The 15639-nt window shown below is 45.6% G+C and overlaps 1 pseudogene; it reads left to right on the plus strand.

Moving 5' to 3' along the window:
- Window positions 1–1435: 1435 nt before the first annotated feature.
- LOC147368236 (mitochondrial inner membrane m-AAA protease component AFG3L1 pseudogene) lies at window positions 1436–15624 on the plus strand (annotated as a pseudogene).
- Window positions 15625–15639: the final 15 nt, after the last annotated feature.

The following is a 15639-nucleotide window of genomic DNA, read 5'->3' on the forward strand; positions in this document are numbered from 1 at the left end:
CTGATGAGAAAACAGCAGAAGACTGGAACTATGCAGTCTTCTTTGGGAGGATCAGATTCTATGGGAGAATCAGAGATGAGCACTCAAATGGTTCCAGGATGTTGAGTACTTCATTTCCAAATGGAAATTCCAGTTAATTGAACATATATTCCATTGACATCAATGTTATTCGTTCTTCAGTCTCTAAGTCGTGTCTGACTCTTTGTGACCCCATGGACTGACTGCAGCATGCCAGGCTTCCCTATCCCTCACTATCTCCTGGAGTTTGCTCAAACTCATGTCTATCGAATTGGTGAGACCATCCAACCATCTCATCCTCTGTCACCCCTTTCTCCTCCAGCCCTCCATCTTTGCCAGCATCAGGGTCTTTTTCAATGATTCAGATCTTCAAATCAGGTGGTCAAAAGATTGGAGTTTCAACTTCAGCATCAGTCCTTCCAGTGAATATTCAGAGTTGATTTCCTTTAGGATTAACTTGTTTGAACTCCTTGCTTTCTGAGGGATTCTCAAAAGTCTTCTCCAGCTCCACAATTTGAAAGCATCAATTCTTTGGCACTCAGCCTTCTTTATGGTCCAACTCTCACATCCATACATGATTCCTGCAAAAACTATAGCTTTGCCATCAGTGGGTATTTATTAATTGCCTTCTAAGTGCCTAAGGCTGGTTTTGCACGGATCTCAACTATACTTCATGCTTCCTTGGGGTTTGGAGAGACTGCTGCATCGTTTAATAAGTACTCCAGCTTGAACGGGTTTTTATGTCTTGCAGATAATTGTGCACAAGACAAGGCTGTGTTTAGACTGGGCTCCTCCAGGAAAGAGGAAGTTTAGTGTTCATTCCTGTCAGCTGGTGCACTCTTGGTTGCAGGTAACACAAAAGTCTACCCAGCTAGCTAAAACAAACAAAAACCAACCGATTCATATAACTGAAAAGGACCAGCTTCAGGGGAGATTTCATCTAGTGGCTCAAATGAGGTCAACATTTCACCCCCAGGCTCCACATGATACTCAACCTGGCTTCTCTTCCCACCTCCACAGCTCTGATCTTCCCTCTCTGTGTTAACAAAATAGGTGTAAGGATCATAGACCATCTTGTACATTCCAGAGAGTTGAGAAGCTTTCAATCTTGGGGTTGATTTTGTATTGACTTCAACTGGGTCACATATTTATCCTCTAGCCTAGTGTCCCTCAATGTTGGTAATACTGGCATTTAGGGCCAAATCACTCTTTGCTGTAGAAGGTTGTCCTTTGCATTGTAGGATGTTTAACAGCATCCCTGACCTCCACCCACTAGATGCCAGCAGCATCCACTCTTCCATAGTGATAACCAAAAATGTTTCCAGATGTTGCCAATTGCCAAGCAATGAAAACTTGCTTTTGAACATCACGGCACTAGCCAATCACTACGGCAATGGGATATAGAATGTGTTGATTTCTCATCTGCGTACAAGTTGGTGGAATGGCAGCCTTCAATGACCCAGCTAAGCCACTCCTGTCCCTAAACCTACAGGAGGATGCCAAATTGAAAAAGGAGGTGGCTCAGGTTTGCTTACCACCATCACTTTATGAAACCCAGATCTGAGTATATTTCTTCCAGTTTGGCACTGTTACAAAATTCAGACTGTCCAGGGGTAAAAAAGACTGGAAGTAGCAAAGGCTATGGCTTTGTGGAGTTTGAGTCTGAAGATGTTGCCAAAATAGCTGCTGAAACAATGAACAGCTACCTTTTTGGTGAAAGACTCTTGAAGTGTCATTTTATACCACCTGAAAAGATACATGAAGAACTTTTTGAGAGTGGCATATACTATTTAAAAGGTCATCATATCCAGCAGTGAAATGGTACAATCAGAATCAGTCGCTTCTTTAAAAGCTATGGATGGAGGAGTGGTTTAAAACGGAGGAAAAATTACTCAGGAAGAGACTGGCTAAAAAGAGAATTGATTATAGTTTCCCTTCATTGGTTAAGGTCTTACATAAAAATGAGGAAAATGCTCGAACACTGGTCCTTGAAATTCCAGAAAGCACCAGGTTGTATGTAAGAAGAAAGCAGCTTCAGTCACTCCTAACACTCCTGAGAAGGCTGTGGATAGCCAGGGTCCCACACCAATTTGTACACCAACATTTTTGGAAAAACAAAAATCTCAAGTGGCTAAAATGAATGATGATGATAAAGATAATGAAATAGTTTTCAAACAGCCCATATCTGGTGAAAAAGAAGAAACACAAGAGATTCAACCACCTACAAGTTCAAGGAAACAAAGAAGAAAAAACAGTCAGTGGTTTTGAATGTATTGTGTATAGCTCTTCTGAAAAGATGATTTTACTATGAAGACTGATTCTTTATATTTAACTAGAGAGTGATGGGACTTTCTTGTGAAGCCTGGTGCCCACCCTTCTCCTGATTGGCATCTTCCTCTATGCCATGAGGTGGGGTCTGGTGGGGGCTGGGCATGGTGGGCAAGGAGGGGGCCTCTTTGGCATTGGTGAAACAATAGCCAAGACCATCAAGGATGACATCGGTGTGCGGTTTGCAGACGTGGCTGGTTGCGAAGAGGCCAAGCTGGAGATCACGGAGTTTGTGAATTCCCTGAAGAACTCCAAACAGTACCAGGACCTTGGGGCCAAAATTCCAAAGGGACCCCTGCTCACAGGTCCTCCTGGTACTGGCAAGACGCTTCTCCCCAAGGCAATCGTGGGGGAGGCTGGTGTGCCCTTCATCACCATGAATGGGTCTGAGTTCCTGGAGATGTTTGTTGGTGTTGGCCCAGCTTGGGTTCATGACATGTTTGCAGTGGCCCGGAAAAATGCTCCCTGTATCTTGTTTGTTGATGAGATTGATGCAATTGGCCAGAAGCGTGGCTGCAGGCACTTTGGAGGCCGGAGTGAGCGGAACACCCTGAACCAGCTGCTCGTGGAGATGGACGGATTCAACTCTACCACGAACGTCATCGTGCTGGCCAGCACCAACCGTCCCCACGTCCTTGACCCAGCCCTGATGTGGCCGGGCCGCTTCGACCATCAGATTTACACTGGCCCCCCGGACATCAAAGGCAGGTCATCTATCTTCAGGGTCCACCTGCGTCCACTCAAGTTGGACGAGAGCCTCAGCAAGGATGCCCTGGCGAGGAAGCTTGCGGCCCTCACTCCAGGCTTCACAGGTGCTGGTATTTCTAATGTTTGCAACGAAACCGCCCTGATTGCCACCCGCCACCTAAACCCCTGTGTCGGGGAGAAGCACTTCGAGCAGGCCATCCAGAGGGTCATTGGAGGCCTTGAGAAGAAGACACAGGTCCTGCAGCCCTGCGAGAAGATGATGGTGGTCTACCACGAGGCTGGCCATGAGGTGGTGGGCTGGTTCCTGGAACATGCAGACTCCCTGCTCAAGGTGTCCATTGTCCCCCGGGGCAAGGGGCTCAGCTATGCCCAGTGCCTGCCCAGGGAGTAGTACCTGTACACACTGGAGCAGCTCTTTGACCGCTTGTGTGCCATGTTGGGCAGCCGCATGGCTGAGCAGCTGTTCTTCGGGCGGGTCACCACGGGGGCCCAGGATGACCTGAGGAAGGTCACCCAGAGCGCCTAGGCTCAGATCATGCAGTTCGGGATGAGCGAGAAGCTGGGCCAGGTGTCCTTCGACCTCCCGTGGCCAGGAGAGGCGCTGGTGGAGAAGCCATTCAGCGAGGCCATGGCCCAGCTCATAGACAAGGAGGTGCGGTGGCTCATCGGCTCCGCGCTTGCATGCACTCTGGACCTGCTCATATGTTACTGTGAGCAGGTGGACAAGGTGCACAAGCTGGGCAGGCGGCTGCTGAAGAAGGAGGTGCTGGAGCGGGCTGACATGGTGGAGCTGCTTGGGCCGCGGCCGTTCGCTGAGAAGATCACTTACGAGGAGCTCGTGGAGGGCACGGGAGGCCTGGAGGAGGACACGGCCCTTCCTGAGGGTCTGCAGGGCTGGCATGGGGGGCCCGCTGCAGGAGAGCCCAGCCTGGCGCCTCTGCCTGGAGAGCAGCCTCTGGGACCCCCAGGAAGCAAATTAAAGCACATGCAACCTGAAGCAATGGCACCCTACTCCAGTACTCTTGCCTGGAAAATCCCACGGACAGAGGAGCCTGGTGGGCTGCAGTCCATGGGGTCGCAAAGAGTCAGACACGACTGAGCGACTTCACTTTCACTTTTCACTTTCACACATTGGAGAAGGAAATGGCAACCCACTCCAGTGTTCTTGCCTGGAGAATCCCAGGGACGGGGGAGCCTGGTGGGCTGCCGTCTATGGGGTCGCATGGAGTCAGACACGACTGAAGCGACTTAGCAGTAGCAGCAGCAGTAGAATGCAACCAGTAACAAGATGGTTGGAGAAGAAACTGTCAATTCAAGTCAGTGAGGAAAGCAGTCAGTGACTTTGGCTTTCCTGTGCTTGCTGAAATGCAGGGGTGTGTACCAGCTTACAGCAGTCAGGCTTTCACTGCCTCTTGTCCTGTCTCTAGTTTTCTTTGCAGTTTTCACAGCTGCTTTTAGTTACTCTGCCTGAATGCTGCTGCTGCTGCTGCTAAGTCGCTTCAGTCGTGTCCGACTCTGTGACCCCATAGACGGCAGCCGAATAGAAGGTCCCTATTAACTGCTGGTTTAAGTACTAAACTGTAGCCTCTGTTGTTACCATCAAATAAAGAAAATCTTGCTTGACAACATCTAAATAGTTCTCTGTTAGACCAAGCACGTTTAACCCATAAGATGGCTGAAACTAGAACTTAAATCCTATGGGGAGTGAGAAGGAGGTGTCAGTACTAACAGAGACTCATTTACGTATATATGATTGTCGGGAGCCAACACGGGAGTCCCCACCCATAACAAGGTTATGTGGGAGAGTTCTGGCGGGCAATGTAAATTAGTTTGCAGTGGGCTAGTGTGGATAACGGGATGGAATTCCAGGTGAGCTATTTCAAATCCTAAAAGATGATGCTGTGAAAGTGCTGCACTCAATATGCCAGCAAATTTGGAAAACTCATCAGTGGCCACAGGACTGGAAAAGGTCAGTTTTCATTCCAATCCCAAAGAAAGTCAATGCCAAAGAATCTTCAAATTACTGCACAACTGCACTCATCTCATATGGTAGCAAAGTAATGCTCAAAATTCTCCAAGCCAGGCTTCAGCAGTATGTGAACCATGAACTTCCAGATGTTAAAGCTGGATTTAGAAAGGGAGAGGAACCAGAGATCAAATTGCCATCATCCTCTGAGTAATTGAAAAGCAAGAGAGTTCCAGAAAAACATCTACTTCTGCTTTACTGACTACACCAAAGCCTTTGACCATGTGGATCACAATAAACTGTGGAAAATTCTGAAAGAGATGGGAATACCAGACCACCTTACCTGTCTCCTGAGAAATCTGTATGCAGGTCAAGAAGCAACAGTTAGAACTGTATATGGAAGAACAGACTGGTTCCAAATAGGGAAAGGAGTACAACAAGACTGTATATTGTCACCCTGCTTATTTAACTTCTATGCAGAGTACATCATGAGAAATGCTGGGCTGGATGAAGCACAAGCTGGAGTCAAGATTGCTGGGAGAAATATCAACAACCTCAAATACATAGGTGACACCAACTTTATGGCAGAAAGTGAAGAAGATCTAAAGAGCCTCTTGATGAAAGTGAAAGAGGAGAGTAAAAAAGTTGGCTTAAAATTCAACATTCAAAAACTAACATCATGGCATCCAGTCCCATCTCATCATAGCAAATAGATGGAGAAACTATGGAAACAGTGAGAGACTTTATTTCTTTGGGCTTCAAAATCACTGCAGATGGTGACTGCAGCCATGAAATTAAAAGACGCTTGCTCCTTGGAAGAAAAGCTATTACCAACCTAGACAGCATATTATAAAGCAGAGACATTACTTTGCCAACAAAGGTCTGTCTAGTCAAAGCTATGGTTTTTCCAGTAGTCATGTATGGATGTGAGAGTTGGACAATAAAGAAAGCTGAGCACCAAAGAACTGATGCTTTTGAACTGTGGTATTGAAGAAGACTCTTGAGAGTCCCGCAGACTGCAAAGAGATCAAACCAGTCCATCCTAAAGGAAATCAGTCCTGAATATTCATTGAAAGGACTGATGCTGAAAATGAAACTCCAATAATTTGGCCACCTGATGTGAAGAACTGACTCTTTTGAAAAGACCCTGATGCTGGGAAAGATTGAAGGTGGGAGGAGAAGGGGATGACAGAGGATGAGATGGTTGGATGGCATCACCGACTCTATGGACATGAGTTTGAATAAGGTCTGGGAGTTGGTAAAGGACAGGGAACCCTGGCATGCTGCAGTCCTTGGGTCTCGGGGTTGCAAAGAGTTGGACATGACTGAGTGACTGAACTGAACATGGATTAATTAATAACTACCATCTTTTATCAGTATCATCAATCTGGAATTTGGTTTCAAGATTCATGCAGTGACCACCAAATAAACTTTTTCTGTGTTTTTTTTTTGTATGCCAGGGCAACTTGCTATCTTGAAATAAAATTGTTGGGTTTTGCCTCTCAACAATCTTTAAGTTTTTGACACCTTTGATAGTGCATCAGCTAATTCAGCTTTACCACCAAAAAGAAAAAAAGAATGTGCTTATTTCTTAAAGCAATCAGTCTCTGCTCTGGAACTGGGGGGTGGGGTATATTTAAGGGTTATCAGTTTTGTGGAAGCAGGAATTCTGTGGAAACAACTACTAAACAGTCACTCCGCCTCCTTTGATTCATGTTTCAGTTGTTGCTCAGTTGCTAAGTTCTCTGTCTGACTCCTTGAGAACCCCATGGACTGCAGCATGCCAGGCTTCCCTGTCCTTCACTGTCTCCTGGAGTTTGCTCAAATTCATGTCCATCGAGTCAGTGATGCCATCCAACCATCTCATCCTCTGTCACCCCCTTCTCCTCCTGCCCTCAATCTTTCCAGCGTCAGGGTCTTTTCCAGTGAGTTTGCTCTTCGCATCAGGTGGCCAAGTATTGGAACTTCAGCTTCAACATCAGTTCTTCCAATGAATATTCAGGGTTGATTTCCTTTGGAATTGACTGATTTGATCTCCTTGCTGTCCAAGGGACTCTCAAGAGTCTTCCCTAACACCACAGTTCAAAAGTATCAGTTCTTCGGTGTTCAGCCTTCCTTATGGTCCAACTCTCACATCCATACATGACTACGGGAAAAACCATAGCTTTGACTATAGGGACCTTTACTGGCAAAGTGATGTCTCTGCTTTTTAATACACTGTCTAGGTTTGTCATAGCTTTTCTTCCATGTTTCAGTAAGTTTCTATTTTTCATTTCTGAGTAGTATTCCACTATAAGGATATATCACAGTTTGTTTAACCCTTTACTTATTGAAGGACATCGGCATTGTGACCAGTTTCTGGCAGTTTTAAATATGGCTGTCATAAACATTTCATGGATAGGTTTTTGTGTGGATGTATGTTTTCATTTCCTAGGAAAAATATGTAGAAGTGGAATTATTGGCCCATATGGTAAAGATGTTTAACTTTATAAGAAACTTCCACATTGTTTTCAAGAGAGGCTATATGCAATTTTGCATTTACAACAATGTCTGAAACCTCCAGTTCCACATCCTCATTGGCACTTGGTATCGTCAAGTTTTGTTATTGTTGTTGTTTTGTTTTTATCTTTTGCCATTTTATTGGATGCACTGCTGCTGCTGCTGCTCAGTCGCTTCAGTCGTGTCCGACTCTGTGCGACCCCATAGACGGCAGCCCACCAGGCTCCGCCGTCCCTGGGATTCTCCAGGCAAGAACACTGGAGTGGGTTGCCATTTCCTTCTCCAAATTCGTGAAAGTGAAAAGTGAATGTGAGGTCACTCAGTTGTGTCCGACTCTTAGCGACCCCATGGACTGCAGCCTACCAGGCTCCTCCATCCATGGGATTTTCCAGGCAAGAGTACTGGAGTGGGGTGCCATTGTCTTCTCTGATTAGATGCACAGATGTATCTAATTGAGGTTTTTATATGCATTTTCCTAATGGCTAATGATTTGATCATATTTTCATGTATTTATTTGCCATCTGTATATCCTCTTTAGTGAAATGTTTGTCTTGTGTGTTTTGTCCATTTAAAAAAATTAGTTTATTTTATTTTTGGCTGCACTGGGTCTTCCTTTGGCTGCATGTGGGCTTTCTCTAGTTGTAGTGAGCAGGGGCTACACTCTAGCTGTGCTGTGAGGCTTCTCATAGTGGTGGTCCCTCTTGTGTGGAGCGTAGGCTCTAGGGCATGCAGGCTTAGTTGCCTCATGGCGTGTGGGATTTTCCAGGATCAGAGATCAAACCAGTGTTCTCTGCATTACAAGGGGGATTCTTAACCACTGGACCACTAGGGAAGTCCCTGTTTTGTCCATTTTTAAGCTGGAATCAAGATTGCTGGGAGAAATATCAATAATCCCAGTCCATCCTAAAAGAGATCAGTCCTGGGTGTTCACTGGAAGGACTGATGTTGAAGTTGAAACTCCAGTATTTTGGCTACCTGATGCAAACAGCTGACTCATTTGAAAAGACCCTGATGCTGGGAAAGATTGAGGGCAGGAGGAGAAGGGGATGGCAGAGGATGAGATGGTTGGATGGCATCACCGACTCGATGGACATGGGTTTGGGTGAACTCCGGGAGTTGGTGGTGGACAGGGAGGCCTGGTGTGCTGTGGTTCATGGGGTCACAAAGAGTTGGACACAACTAAGCGACTGAACTGAACCCAACTGAAGACTTTTTTTGTTTTCTTACTGTTGATTTTTGGAGTTCTCTATATGTTCTAGATAACAATCTTTTGTCAGATATTTGCAAATATCTTTATTTCAAATGTCTTAACTTTTCACTCTTCTAACTGTATCTTTCATAACGCAGACATTTCTAGTTTTACTAAAGCCCAGTCAAAATGCTTTTTCTTTTATGTTTTGCTAGGAATTCCTTGCCTTATTTTATGAGACTTGACTTCAATACAATAATGAATAGATGTGGTGAAAGGAGACATCCTGGTCTTGTTTTACATTTTAGAGGGAAAACATTAAATCTTTCACCATTAAGTAAAGTGTTAGCTGTAGGTTTTGGGTAGAAGTATATCAAGTTGTGGAAGTCTCTTATTACTAGTGTGCTAATAGTGATGGATTTTGTCAAGTGCTTTTTCTGTGTCAATATATAAGTTTTCTTCTTTAGTTTGATAATATGGTAGATTACATTGATTGATTTTTTAAATTGAAATATAATTCAAATACTATAAAATTCACATATTTAAAGTGCACCATTCAGGGGATTGTAGTATATTTACAAGATTATGCCATCAGTACCACTATCTATTTTTAGTTTTCTCATTGCTTTTTTAGGGGTTTCCCTGGTGGCTCAAATTGTAAAGAATCTGCCTGAAATGCTGGCGATCTGGGTTTTATCCCTGGGTCAGGAAGATCCCCTGGAGGAGGGCATGGCAACCCACTCTAGTATTCTTGCCTGGAGAATTCCATGGACAGAGGAGCCTGGTGAGCTACAGTCCATGGGATCGCAAAGAGTCAGACATGACTGAGGGACTAACACTTTCACTTTCATTACTTTATGGAGGAGGGAATTTTTGAAGGCATCGTTCTGACACTGATTGGTTTTTAATTGTTGGATTTATGAGTTTGGAGTTCAGACGGCATGGTTGCATTTCTTTTCCATGGGGATGGTCTTAATCCCTGTCTCCTGTACAATGTCATGAACCTCCATCCATAGTTCATCAGGCACTCTATCAGATCTAGTCCCTTAAATCTATTTCTCACTTCCACTGTATAATCATAAGGGATTTGATTTATGTCATACCTGAATGGTCTAGTGGTTTTCCCTACTTTCTTCAATTTAAGTCTGAATTTGGCGATAAGGAGTTCATGATCTGAGCCACAGTCAGCTCTCGATCTTGTTTTTGCTGACTGTATAGAGCTTCTCCATCTTTGGCTGCAAAGAATATAATCAATCTGATTTCGGTGTTGACCATCTGGTGATGTCCATGTGTAGAGTCTTCTCTTGTGTTATTGGAAGAAGGTGTTTGCTATGACCAGTGCATTCTCTTGGCAAAACTCTATTAGCCTTTGCCCTGCTTCATTCCGTATTCCAAGGCCAAATTTGCCTGTTACTCCAGATGTTTCTTGACTTCCTACTTTTGCATTCCAGTCCCCTATAATGAAAAGGACATCTTTTTTGGGTGTTAGTTCTAAAAGGTCTTGTAGGTCTTCATAGAACCGTTCAACTTCAGCTTCTTCAGCATTACTGATTGGGGCATAGACTTGGATTACTGTGATATTGAATGGTTTGCCTTGGAAACGAACAGGGATCATTCTGTCGTTTTTGAGATTGCATCCAAGTACTGCATTTCAGACAAGAAATGCAAAAAAGCAAAATGGCTGTCTCGGGAGGCCTTACAAATAGCTGTGAAAAGAAGAGAAGTGAAAAGCAAAGGAGAAAAGGAAAGATATAAGCATCTGAATGCAGAGTTCCAAAGAATAGCAAGAAGAGATAAGAAAGCCTTTCTCAGCAATCAATGCAAAGAAATAGAGGAAAACAGCAGAATGGGAAAGACTAGAGATCTCTTCAAGAAAATTAGAGATACCAAGGGAACATTTCATGCAAAGATGGGCTGGATAAAGGACAGAAATGGTATGGACCTAACAGAAGCAGAAGATATTAAGAAGAGGTGGCAAGAATACACAGAAGAACTGTACAAAAAAAGATCTTCACGACTAAGATAATCACGATGGTGTGATCACTCACCTAGAGCCAGACATCCTGGAATGTGAAGTCAAGTGGGCCTTAGAGAGCATCACTACGAACAAAGCTAGTGGAGGTGATGGAATTTCAGTTGAGCTATTTCAAATCCTGAAAGATGATGCTGTGAAAGTGCTGCACTCAATATGCCAGCAAATTTGGAAAACTCATCAGTGGCCACAGGACTGGAAAAGGTCAGTTTTCATTACAATCCCAAAGAAAGGCAATGCCAAAGAATGCTAAAACTACTGCAAAATTGCACTCATCTCACATGCTAGTAAAGAAATGCTCAAAATTCTCCAAGCCAGGCTTCAGCAATATGTGAACCGTGAACTTCCTGATGTTCAAGCTAGTTTTAGAAAAGGCAGAGGAACCAGAGATCAAATTGCCAACATCTGCTGGATCATCGAAAAAGCAAGAGAGTTCCAGAAAATCATCTATTTCTGCTTTATTGACTATACCGATGCTTTGACTGCCTGGATCACAATAAACTGTGGACAATTCTGAAAGAGATGGGAATACCAGACCACCTAACCTGCCTCTTGAGAAACCTATATGCAGGTCAGGAAGCAACAGTTAGAACTGGACATGGAACAACAGACTGCTTCCAAATAGGAAAAGGAGTACGTCAAGGCTGTATATTGTCACCCTGCTTATTTAACTTCTATGCAGAGTACATCATGAGAAACGCTGGGCTGGAAAGAACACAAGCTGGAATCAAGATTGCCGGGAGAAATATCAATAACCTCAGATATGCAGATGACACCACCCTTATGGCAGAAAGTGAAGAGAAACTAAAAAGCCTCTTGATGAAAGTGAAAGAAGAGAGTGAAAAGGTTGGCTTAAAGCTCAACATTCAGAAAACGAAGATCATGGCATCTGGTCCCATCACTTCATGGGAAATAGACGGGGAAAATAAGCTTACCTACACTCAAATCCTTGTCTCAGCGTCTGCTTCTGGGGGACCTTCAACTATGACAGGGGTTGTAGGTGTACAGCGGGTGGGTATGAAAAATCATGAGACTGGACTCATGTACAGTTGAGAAATTTAACTCGTGAAGTTAAATTGCTCAGCTTGGACTCCTATGTTCATTGCAGCAGTGTTCATAATAGCCAAGACATGGAAACAACCTAAGTGTCTGGCATTGGATGAAAATAGACAAAGAAGAAATATATATAATGTTATATATATGTATATATATTGTATATAATATGGTATATCGAAGGAAACCTTGCCATTTGTAATAACAGAAACCTTGCCAATTGTTACAACAGGACCTTGAGGCCATTTATGCTAAGTGAAATAAATCAGACACCAAAAGACAAATACTGCATGATCTCACTTATGTGGGGAATGTAAGAAAGCTGAACTCATAAACAGAGTAGAGTGGTGGTTACCAGGAATTGATGGAGGGGAAAATAATGTGAGAGATATTGGCCAAAGGTTTTCCAGGTGGCTCAGCAGTATAGGGACTTCCCTGGTGGCTCAGAGGTAAAACGTCTGCCTACAATGCGGGATCCCTGGGTTGGGAAGATCTCCTGGAGAAAGAAATGGCAACCCACTCCAGTATTCTTGCCTGGAAAATCCCACAAACAGAGGAGCCTGGTAGACTACAGTCCATGGGGTCGCAAAGAGTAGGACACAACTGAGTGACTTCACTACTTCACAGCAGTACAGAATCCGCCTGCCAAAGTAGCAGATGAGGGTTTGATCGCTGGGTCAGGAAGATCCCCTGGAAAAGGAAATAGAAACCCACTTCAGTATGCTTGCCTGGGAAATCCCATGGACAGAGGGATTCTGGATGGCTACAGTCCATGGGGTCTCAAAAGTGTTGGGCACAACTTAGTGACTAAAACAAACAAAAATTGTACAGCAACATCACTGATACCTAAAATGTCGATGTTCACTCTTGCCATCTCGTGTTTGAATACTTCCAATTTACCTTGATTCATGGACCTAATATTCCAGGGTCCTATGCAATATTGTTCTTTACAGCGTTGAACTTATTTTCACCACCAGACACATCCATAACTGGGCATTGTTTCCACTTTGGCTCAGCCTCTTCATTCCTTTTGTAGCTATCTCTCTGCTTTTCTCCTTTACTTTGCTGACAACAGTCTGTATAGTCACAGCTATAGTTTTTCCAGTAGTCATGTACAGATGTGAGAGCTGGACAATAAAAAATGCAGAGAGCCGAAGAATTGATACCTTCAAACTGTGGTACTGGAGAAGACTCTTGAGAGTCTTCTAGTTGATCAAGGAGATCAAACCAGTCAATCTTAAAGGAAATCAACCTTGAATATTCATTGGAAGGACTGATGCTGAAGATGAAGCTCCAGTACTTTGGCCACCTGATGCGAAGAACTGACTCACTGGAAAGGACCCTGATGCTGGGAAAGATTGAAGACAGGAGGAGAAGGGGACGCTGAGGATAAGATGGTTGGATGGCATCACTGACTTGATGGACATAAGTTTGAGCAAACTTCGGGAGTTGGTGACGGACAGAGAAGCCTGGTGTGCCATAGTCCGTGGGGTCGCAAAGAGTCAGACACAACTGAGCAACTGAATAACATCAAAATGATGCACTTCTTCCTTCCCGCTTTGAGAGCAGAGTATAGAGGGCCCACCTTCCTTGGGGCAGCAGGCTTGTCCAGCACCTGCTGGGCCCTGAGGGTCACTAGGAGGAATGGATGGAGTGAGGTGTGCATTTGGGACCACCACCCAAAAAAAGAAATTGTCATGAGTCCTTTCCCACTCGTTTTTACCAACAGATCCTGTGGGCTGGAGAAGCAGACCCTGGGGTCTCCAGTTTCCTGGAGGGAAAAACCCTGCGGGGTGTTTCCAGCCTGAGCCCTGGGGGGCTCGTTAGTGTCTGGGGACCCCCTGGGACAGCAGCTCCAGGGACCCCCTGTATAACAGGACCCTGGCCCTCAGCTCCTCCTCTCTCAGGCAGTAAGCAGACAGTGATGTTGGCAGGCAATGTGGGAGCCTCTCTCGGCCATGGTGAGTGTGGATTCAGGGCCCCTGCCTGGCTGGAGAAGCTACACCACAGCCCTGACGGGCACACACGGGCATGTGAGCAGATAGCAGAAGGAGGGTGGGGCTCTCGCATGCACTAGGGGTGCAAAATGCACACACGTGTGCCCTGCAGGTGGCAGGCATGCACATGCACACACACGAATCCAGAAGCTTCATGGGCACAAAGGCCCACATACACATTGAGGGTCAGTTAGTGGTGAGGGCTCGATGGTGATGGCGTAGCAGTTCCAGTGTTGAGGAGGCTTCCTGGTACAAAAGGAAAGCATCCGGGTCCCAGTTCTATGTGTTCCTTGGCTCTCACCCTCACCATGGGGCTGGCATGGGCATGCCCCTGAGCTCAGGACTTTGTTGTTGTTGTTGTTGTTTAGTCACTAAGTCTTGTCTGGCTCTTTTTGACCCCATGGACTTCCAGGCTCCTCTGTCCATGGGATTCTCCAGGCAAGAATACTGGAGTGGGTTGCCATTTCCTTCTCCACAGGATCTTCCCGATCCCTGGATCGAACCCTCGTCTCCTGCATTGGCAGGTGGGTTCTTTACCATCTGAGCCTCCTGGGGAGTCCTAAGCTCAGAACTTTCTGGGTCCCAACTCTCCCATGAAACAAGCAACTCGCCTGGAGATCTGTCCATGGGTGCAACTGTCATGGGTTCCAGTTATGCAAATAAGACAATGTCTAGCCCTGTAACCTGACGTCTTTTTGGCCAGGCACTCTCACCTGTCATAATTGGAAAACAGACTTTGGACATGTTGAGGCAAATTCAAAGTCACAGCTTCTCAGCTGCTGCAGGGTTAAATTGCAGCTACGTTTAGGCTTCTGTCTTTTTTTTTAATGTCTTTTTATTTTTGGCTCTGCTGGGTCTTCAATGCGTTACGCAGGCTCTCTTATTGGGGCAAGTGGGGGGCTACTCTCTGTTGTGGTGCCTGGGCTTCTCACTGTTGTGGAGCACAGGCTCTAATTGCAGGGGCTTCAGTAGTTGCAACACTCAGACTCAGTGGTTGTGGCTCCTGGGCTTAGTTGATCCACAGCATATGGGATCTTCCAGGAACAGGGATTGAACCCGTGTTCCCTGCACTGGCAGGCAGATTCTTATCCACTATGCCACCAGGGAAATCCCAGGTCTTCCAGAAAGAAGTAAGAGTAGATCAGGGTGGCTTGTTTCAGCTTGGCAAAGATCCCCAATCCACCCTTGAAACAAGCTAGGACATCAGTCAAGAAAATGCATGGGGTAGAGGCAACATTGGAGAAGGCAATGGCACCCCACTCCAGTACTCTTGCCTGGCAAATCCCATGGATGGAGGAGCCTGGTGGGCTGCAGTCCATGGGGTCGCTAAGAGTCGGACATGACTGAGTGACCTCACATTCACTTTTCACTTTCATGCATTGGAGAAGGAAATGGAAACCCACTCCAGTGTTCTTGCCTGGAGAATCCCACGGATGGGGGAGCCTGGTGGGCTGCCGTCTATGGGGTCGCACAGAGTCGGACATGACTGAAGCAACTTAGCAGCAGCAGCAGCAGCAGCAGAGGCAACATCCCCGTATTGCCTGCAATGGGCTTAGAACAGTAACCGCAAGGAGAAACAGGGAGGTAGAAGGAGTGTCTGAGAGGGAGGGAGGAGGTGAGGGCAAGGACGTAATTGAGCGTGTCTTGTGAGTCACAGTGAGGACCCTGACTTTTACACCAAGTGCTGTGGGAGCCATGGGGGATTCTGAGCAGAGGACGGAGTTGACCTGACTGAGGGGTTCCCAGGTGCCCTCTGGCCGCTGTGGGAAACCAGAATGTGAGGGACAGGGGTGACAGCCAGGAGATCCAGGACAAGGTGGCTGAGCTGGACTGATGATGAATGTGGGCC

Source organism: Bos grunniens, chromosome 7 (assembly GCF_055505025.1).
Source record: "Bos grunniens cultivar Pamir isolate PY7600 chromosome 7, Bosgru_T2T1.0, whole genome shotgun sequence".
In the NCBI taxonomy this organism is placed as follows: domain Eukaryota; kingdom Metazoa; phylum Chordata; class Mammalia; order Artiodactyla; family Bovidae; genus Bos; species Bos grunniens.